Below are 9,058 nucleotides of genomic sequence, written 5' to 3'. Positions count from 1 at the left end.
GGTCTTGGACATCTTCCTCCCCCAACCCCCCCTCCCCCCCCCCCCCCCCCAGCCATATCTCAGACACACTCCCCCTTTATGGAGTCGTCCCTTAGGATCCTTCCACAGATCCCAAGGGTTTCTCCCAAAGACCTCTGTTCCCCCAAGTCTCACCACCCCAAAATGCCCTAGAGATCACCCTCACATACCCTACGAATCTTCCCCGCAGACCTCCCTCACTTATCCCAAATATCTCCTCCAGAGGTTCACTGAAATCTCTGTGGAGAATTTCGATCCCATGTTCCAAAAGCCTTTTCCACAACCGCTTTTATGTATCCCAAATCTTTCCCAGTAAACTACACCACATGTTGCAGAGATTTCTTCAGGATTCTCAAAAAGTCCCTTGTAGTTTCTGATATTCTCTAGAATCCTCCTTAGAGAACCCTTAAAAATCCCCCCCCCGACCTCCTTGAACCCCTTAAACCTTAAGACCCTCTTCATGACCTCTGTGAGATGCAGTTTTTCAAGACCTCCTCACGTCTTCTCAGAGACCTCAGCAGCCCCTCAAGCCCTCCTATTGAGATAAGCCCTTGAAATCCCTCCCAGAGACCCTTCTAGCACCCCCCTCAGAAGCCCTTGAATCACTGCTCCAAGACCCCCTGCCTTATACTAAGACACTGTTCCTAGAGATTTCCCTCCCTGAACTCTTCCTCACAGGTTCTCTCAGGTCCTTTAGAACCCCCCTCCCCGTTCAGTCTTCCCTCAAAATAACTGAGCTCCTGCTCTTAGAAAGTCCCAGAATTCTTTCTGAAAAGCTCTCTGCCCTGACAGTTGCCCATTCCACCCAGAAGACCCACCTTTCCCATATTATACCCTTTCGAAGACTTTACTCAGAGGTTTCTCCTCATCTGAGTTCTCTGAGGAGTTCCCCTGTCATCGTGCTCCAGTACATCCAAGATCTCTCTGAGAAAGCCACACCTCCTGCAGACGCCCTGTAGAGAATTTTCGTCGAAATTGCCCTGTATTAGCAACCTTATCCCCAGCACTTTCTTCAGACTTCTTTGGAACATCCCTTCATTTTCCTTCTGTGGCATCCCCATTCAGGACCCTATCCGATTTACCATTTTTAGAATCCCTGTTTGCACCCTCTTGTCTCCTCCGTTCTCTTTCCTCTGAAATCAACTTAGAGGTCCCTCTCAGATCTGAGCCTCCTTGTCTCCTCAGAGGCCGCCAACATCCTCCAGTCCTCTCCCCTCCAGGAGCCTCCATGTCTCCTTTTAATAAAAAGATCCTCCAAGACAGCCTCAGGTCTTGAAATCCCAACCTTCAGAGACCTTTTTTCTTAGGTTTCCTTCTCACAGACTCCTCCTTTTGGAGACTGAGCGACCCTTAACACCCTCCTTAGAGACTTCCTGAGGACTCGTCCCATTTTCCTTTCAGCAGCCTTCTCTTTCCTTTTCCCCTTTGAGGGCCTCCTCGCTAAAGAATCCCTTCCCCTAGGGGCGTCGGGGTGGCTTAGTCACTTAAGCCTCCGACTCTTGATATCGGCTCAGGTCATGATCCTCTGTTTGTGAGATAAGCCCCACATCGGGCTCCACGCTGACAGCACAGAGCTTGCTTGGAAGTCTCTCTTTCCCTCTCTCTCTGCCCCTCCCCTACTTGTACTTTCTCTCTCTCTCTCTCTCTGTCTCTCTCTCTCTCTCTCCCAAAATAAACATTAAAAAAAATATCCCTTTCCCTATAGCAGTGGTTCTAAAAGTGTGGTTCTTGGACCAGCAGCACCGATATCACTTGGGAACTGGTTAGAAACGCACATTCTCGGGTGCAGCCCAGACCTACAGAATCAGAAAACTTGAACGTAGGACCCAGCAATGTTTTCAGGAACCCTCCTGGTGATTCTGCTGCATGCTCAAGTTTGAGAATGATTGTCCTGTGAGAGGATTTCCCTTTCCCCCACAGAAAACCCCCTGAAAGAGGCTTCCGGGTGTGCCTCCGAGCTGCTGCCCATCCTCATTTTCCCAAGAGTCACCTATGGGAAATATCTGCCGTCCAGGAAGTCTTCTTCCCCTCCTTGGAAGGATTCTGGCTACCCTGAAAGGTTACCCCATCCTCTGAGCAATTACTTCATATTCTACCTTTGAATAGTTTCCTTTCAGGTCTTCCTCGGCACTTTCATCTTCTGGCTTCCCCTGCACACCATACCCCAGCCTTTGGTGTTCTCGCTTCAAATTGCTGTCTCCTTCAACACACGTGTCCATCTCCAATCTTCCATCTGTTCCTCACCGCATAGGCACCTTCCCTTAAAGGCACTTTCAGGTCTTTTCATTCTGTGTCTTACTGTCCGGAGCCCTCCCTTCTAGAGCACTACTCACCTTCTCCCTTTAGTTGTTCATGTACTTGTCCACTCACCCTCATTGGGCTGCAAGTTTAGAAAGTACTGGGATGTGTCTTGTTTCTCTCTGAATCCCACAAAGTGGGATCTGCCTTCTGTAAGTTATTGGGAATCATTAGAGAAGGGTAGCTCTTCTGCATTTGGCCAGAAATCTCTAAGTTTTCCAGATCTCACTCCCCATTCAGGCTGTATACACCTTCCCCACCCCCTCCTGTCTTCTTCCTGTACCCAGCGCACATTGCCTCTCCTCCGAGAAGAAGCTCTGTGCCCCACCCACTGCTATCTGAGGGACTTTTCTTTGTGCTCCCTCCTGATTCTGAGCTACCTTAGGTCCTATGCTTGGTGACCTGCCTCACCTCATCCTCATTGGCCTGTCAGCCTCCCTCAGCCTTTATAAGTCTTTATAAGTCTGGGGCTCTCAGCTTTCTCCAAGGGATTCTGTTTCTCTCTGGGGTCAAGAAGGGGAAATGGAGATCACAGGATAAACACTGGGGCCTGCCTTCAGTGAGCTCACAGTACATTAGAGGGGTTGGGCAGGTACACAGGGCAGAACATGAGGTACAAATTATATGCTGTGGAAATTTGGCAGTGAAAGAAGGAGCCCTTTATCTGGAAAGACACGTCATGGAAAAGGTGGTATTTGGGCTCGGTGGTGTTCCACAGGAGTTGGGACAATGATGAGTGGTCTTCCAGGCAGAGGTAACAGCTTTGCAATAGGTCAAAGATAAGAAGGGCTTCTCATCTCCCACTCATGGCATCTCTTCTCTTCACTTAAAGGACAGAGATGAAAGAAAACAGATCTCTTCCATCTTTATTATATTTGCCAGCTATACTCTTGTGACCCGTAGAGTGATAATATCGATGATTACTGTTCATTGAGTAATTATTTGCCAGTTACTGTTTAAGTGCTTCACATGTATTCTCATCTCATGCTCCTCATAGGGAATCCTACGAGCTAGGTAAACTACAACTAACCTCATAAATGTTGAGGACAGGTGGCACAAATAGAAGGTTTCTGGACCCTGTCCATCCCAAGATGATAGTGCCATGAGTCATAGAGTTGGATTTTCTGTTCAGGTAGGGTTGGGTGCAATGAGGAGGCATTATAGCATAGTATAAGTTAAGTATGCAGACTCTGGGGCCAGACAGGATTTGTGTCCCGCATTGTCACTTACCAGTTTTGTGACCTAGACAACTACTTAACTTCCCTGGCTCTTAGTTTTCACAGCTAAAAAATGAAAGCAATAATGGTATCTTATGTTCTAGAGTTATTATAAGAATTACATAAGTTAACACATGAAGTAGCTAAAACAGTGTCCTGCGTATAAGTGCTCAGTGTTATCAAAAATAAATGGTTCGGGGCACCTAGGTGGCTCAGTTGGTTAAGCGACCGACTTCGGCTAAGGTCATGATCTCGCAGTCTGTGAGTTCGAGCCCCGTGTCGGGCTCTGTGCCGACAGCTCAGAGCCTGGAGCCTACTTCAGATTCTATGTCTCCCCTTCTCTCTACCCCTCCCCTGCTCACGCTCTGTGTCTCTCTGTCTCTCAATAATAAATAAACGTTTTAAAAAAAAATTTTTTTTAATAAAAAAAATAAATGGTTCACGTCAGCCAGGACTCTAAAGACATAAATGACAGAACCTTAGTTCAAGCTAGTTTAATCAAAAAATGAAGTAATTGACTTGTATTATTAAAAAGTCCAGAGCTAGGATGACTTCAGTCTTAGCTTCATCCAGGAGTTAAAACAATCTTCTCAGTAATCTCTGCCCATTTTTACAAGGAGTGTCTTCATCCTCAACAAGTTTCTACTTTGTGGTGACAGAGATGGCCTTCAGCAACCCTACGCTTTAATCCTACCTCAACACCCTTAGCGGAAAGAGAACTCTTTCCCGAAAGCCCCAGTTTGAAAACAATTTCTTCCTTGAGTAAGTGTGAAATACTAACAGAAGATCCTCAGGGACATGTTTGGAGTTCTGTACCCTGGAATTAATTCTCTTGCTAACTGAGGTTGCTGTGATTCCATCCCATGAGCTTTCTGATATTGGTGGCCGTTCCCCTCCTTGCTTGTTCTCTAGCCTCAGTCATTCTCCAGTCTGTGATCGTTTGGATCCAGAGAGAGTTTATGGCTAATCCCATCCAACCGGACTTTCCTTTGGGATCTCACTGAGAGAGAGAGACAAGGAAGAGGTGACTGGCCAGGTTTGGTGGTAGCCTCAGGGTAGGGTAATGGAATCCAGGAGTAGTGGTATTCAATCCTGTACCTCAGCTTTGGGTTTTCAGGACTCTGAACTTTGAGAGAGTTAAGTAAATTACTTTGGGTAGAGTTTTGTTTTGTTTTATTTTAGTGTAAATTTGTTGAATACAGTCTGATTGAGAGCAAGTTACAGAACAACGGTATATAGAGTTTGCAAGTCTCAACTCCAGCAGTTAAACAATTTATGGAGGCACTTTTTTAGGTTCTGGACATAGAGCAGTGACTGAAACAGTCAAGGTCTTGGAACTCATGGCCCTTACCTTCTGATGGGGGTGGGTGGAGAGGATACACAAAAGAAATCAGTGATACATGCTATGAAGGAATTAAAACAACAGTATGGAAGAGAGGGTGCCTGTGGCCACTATACTCAAGGTCAGAATTGGCCTCTGAGGAGGTGACAATCGAGACCGATAACCTGAAAGATGAGAAGGCACCAAGTTGTGGGACGATCTTGGAGTAAGGCTAATCTAAACATTGTTTTAGGTGGAGAAAGGACTGCTGCAAGGGGGAAAATTTTTTTCACAGATATTTTATTCAGGATGTGCTATGTGCAAGGTGCTAGGTTAGGAATTGAAAACGTAATGGGGCGCCTGGGTGGCTCAGTCGGTTGAGCATCTGACTCTTGATTTCAGCTCAGGTCATGATCCCAAGATCATGGGATTGAGCTCCGGGCCCCACGCTGAGCATGGAACCTGCTTGGGATTCTCTCCCTCTCACCCCTACTCATGTGCTCTCTCTCTTTTTCTCTAAAATAAAATAAAAAAAAATTTTTTTAAATATATGGCAGTGAATAATACAGTCACAGTCTTTCCTTCCCCCATGGATCTTACAATCTAAGCGTTTCTGGAAGAGCTGCAGCCTTTGATTTCAGTGTTTCAGACCAAAAACTCTTTACTGGGGAGATGAGGAAGATTGGGTCACACGGGAATCCAGATTTAATTGAAGACAGGGAACCAGCCATGTGATGATCTGGGGAAGAACTTCAGGTAGAGGGGTTAACAAGGGCAGAAGCCCTGAGATGTGTTCAAGGAACAACAAGGAGACAAGTGTGAGGGAGAGGGGACAGAGGCTAGATCATGTAGGGCCTTGTAGGCCATGGTAAGGAATTTATATTTTCACTTAAGAGACTTGGGAAGCTGTTAAAGCGTTTTTAATTTTTTTTTTTTAATGTTTATTTTTGACAGAGAGAGAGAGAGAGAGACAGAGCATGAGTGGGGGAGGGGCAGAGAGAGAGGGAGACACAGAATCACAAGCAGGCTCCAGGCTCTGAGCTGTCAGCACAGAGCCCGACGCGGGGCTCGAACTCATAGACTGCGAGATCGTGACCTGAGCCTAAGTCAGACGCTCAACCGACTGAGCCACCCAGGCGCCCCTGTTAAAGGGTTTTTAAAGCAAGACAGTGACATGATTGGATTTTTTTTTTTTTGTTTTTTGGGTTTTTTTGTTTGTTTAAGAATGTTCACTGGTTTCTGCAAGGAGAACAAGGGTAAGAATGGAAGCAGGAGGTGGATTAGGAGGCATTACGTTGGTCCAGATGAGAAAGGATAGTGACTTGAATATGGTGATGGTAGTAAAAAATAAGAGAAATAGATATGTTTGGTGTATAGAGAAAACAGGACTTGATGGGATTGGTGACAAGATGATGATAATAGCTAACAACTCTTTGAAAGTAGGTAGTGTTATTAAAACCATTTTACAAATGAAAACAGACACAGCATGGTGAAATCATTTGCCCAAAGTTACACAGGTAGTAAGTGGTAGGATTCTGTTTCCAACCCAGACAGTCTGGTCCCAGAGCCACTTGAGTTTTGGGAAAGAAAAAGGATAGCATGTTTAGCCAACGTTAAGAAAAAAGAATTATCGAGACCAGATGACTAGATCGTATGGAAGAAAAAGGAGTCAAAGATGACTTAAGAAATTCTTTGTTGTCCACAGAGAGACGATAGTTGAATCTATAGGAGTTGATTACATCCAAGTGAGAGGATACAAGTATAGAGAAAGGAAAGAGCTAAAGATAGAGTTTTAGTGGGGAAGGGTCAACACCTGTAAGCGTGGGATGAGTGAAAGGGAGCAATACGTGGGGGCAAGGGGAGAGGGAACCAGCTTCTCTACTCCAGGGTTTCCCACAGCTTCCTAGGCTATGCTTATCTTCCAGGAGGCCCCCCTGACTTCTCCACTCCTCTCCCTCCCTTCCCCAGGACTGTTCATACAAAAGCCTCATTCTTAGCTGAGGCAATAGTATGCATATTTTGTGTACATATTTCAGGAGTTTCTGAAAATAATGGTTAGTTTTTACAAAAGAGAAGTTGAGCTCCCTTGGCATCTGACATTCTCTTGTTCTTGCTCAGGTCAGGATGGTGAGTTAACCTTGGGTAACTAAACTTAGGTAACTACAGCGTGTGCTGTAGAAGGGCTAGAAATGGGTAGGAAGTCTAATAGAACCCCCTTATTCATCCAGAGATGTTGGCATTGATGGGTGTACCTGTTACCCAACTTTTCTAGGCAATGGAAGGGAATTTACAGGAGGCTATAATATTCTTAGGAACAAGCAAGGGTTCTAAAACCAGACTGTTTGACCTTGAAAATCTCAGCTTAGCTGTGTGTAGGCTTGGACAAGTGACTTAACCTTTTCTGTGTGTCAGTTTCTTCATTTATAAAATGAGAATAGTGTTATACATGTATATGTGCATATATGCGTGTAATATATGCGTATGTCACATATATGTGTAAGGTATAGTGTATGTATTATTTTCAGAATTAAATGAACTCACCCACAGAAAGCTGTTAGCATAGGGCCTGGCACATGACACGATATATGGTATATGAAGACATGCCAAGCATCATGGTAGGTATTTCTACGTACATTGTTCCACTTCATTCTTATAACCAGCCTCACTGAGGAAGAAACTGAGTTACCTGCCAAAGGTCAACACAGCAAGTAAGTGTCAGCAGGAGAGCCCCGTTTTCAGCTACATCTGACTCCACAGTGCTGGTTCCAAGTGAGGAGAGCTGGCTCCAGAGGCACCTCCTATCTGTGGGCTGCTTCTTGTTTGAAGCCAATGAAGGGAGCCTAGTGAGTAATTTTTCCTAAAACCTCTTAGCCAATTTTGGCTTTATTTTCCACCCTCCAGCATTGGTAGATGCTTCCACAGAAGCTTACTTGGTCCCTTAGAGAGCAAATATGGCAGCAGTAAGTTGGGCTGTTTGAGAACTTTTCCAGTGGAATTCCCCTCTAGTGTCTTTCCTCAAAGGCAGGGAGTCATTTTTTTGTCGCACAATGACAAAGAGATCAGAGCAGTGGTGAATTCTGTTTTTGTACGGGAGCGGTCAAGGCTCTCCCAACTTCAAGTGATAGAAACACAAATTGGCATCAGCCCAAAAGGAATTTATTGGTCCATATAACTGAAAAGTCTGGAGTGAGGTGGCTTCAGTCTGACTAGGTTGGATCCAGATCTTCAGATGTGAACAGGTCTCCCTCTTTGTCCCCTCATCTCTTGACTCTGCTTTCATCTGTGTTGGCTTCATTCTGAGGCAGACTCTCACTGAGGTAGCCGAAGGGGCAGCCAGTAACATCAGGAGATGTATAATCTCAGCAACCCTAATGGAGAACTTCTTTTCCTCAGTGGTTCCAGCAGAAGTCCAGTGAAGACTTTCCTTGACCAGTGGACTTGCCATGTCTACTTCTGGAGCCAAGGAAGACCGTTAATTTTCCAAAGGGAACTCAGGGGCTGGTATCAGAAGATGGGCATGGATGGTTGGCAGCAGATCCACCAAAATCCATCACAGTGTAAGGTGCCTTGGAATAGTCAGCGTGATGCCTCTTTCCTGGCCCATGTCACTAACCGAGGTCTCCCCTTCTCATTGCTGCCAACCACCCAGGAAAAGAGGTAGCCGGGGACCTCTGGCCCTTTGACGGAAGAAGCCATATCACTCTCCTCTCTAGTCACCATCCAGAACAAATACCCAACATCCTTCTCCTGTCCTAAAAGCAACTGTTTGTTTCTCTGAAGCCCCCAGTGTTTACTGAGGATTGTCACAGCCATTGTTGGGCACTAGATCCTCTCTGCCAGTCATGCTCCCTGAACAACTGGGCAGCTTGAAGGTACAAACCAGAGAGGCCTGAGGGAAGGACAGTTCACAGACTTCTGGTCTTTTCCCAGTGTGTGTCCATCTGGTCCAAGGACTGCAGGCCACGTGCTTTGTTTGTTCCTCATGGTGGTTCACTGTTGCTGTTTTAATGTGAATTAGTTTCCAGTATTTTTTTTTTTTCAATGTTTATTTATTTTTGGGACAGAGAGAGACAGAGCATGAACGGGCGAGGGGCAGAGAGAGAGGGAGACACAGAATCGGAAACAGGCTCCAGGCTCTGAGCCATCAGCCCAGAGCCCGACGCGGGGCTCGAACTCATGGACCGCGAGATCGTGACCTGGCTGA

General features: G+C 45.8%; 1 protein-coding gene across 1 annotated transcript in view; it reads left to right on the top strand.

Moving 5' to 3' along the window:
* The first annotated feature begins 2,058 nt into the window (after positions 1–2,058).
* Positions 2,059–9,058, top strand: part of SAMD4B (sterile alpha motif domain containing 4B) — a 33,721-nt gene continuing 26,721 nt past the window's right edge. The window contains exon 1 of the mRNA XM_040445894.1: positions 2,059–2,077. The gene's annotated coding sequence lies outside the window, so the exon portion shown is untranslated. The remainder of the gene's footprint in view (positions 2,078–9,058) is intronic.

This window comes from Herpailurus yagouaroundi, unplaced genomic scaffold, assembly GCF_014898765.1.
Source record: "Herpailurus yagouaroundi ecotype Mexico unplaced genomic scaffold, PumYag 194, whole genome shotgun sequence".
Lineage (NCBI taxonomy): Eukaryota > Metazoa > Chordata > Mammalia > Carnivora > Felidae > Herpailurus > Herpailurus yagouaroundi.
Note: the sequence above shows the minus strand (reverse complement) of the source record. Positions and strands in the feature narration are given on the sequence as shown.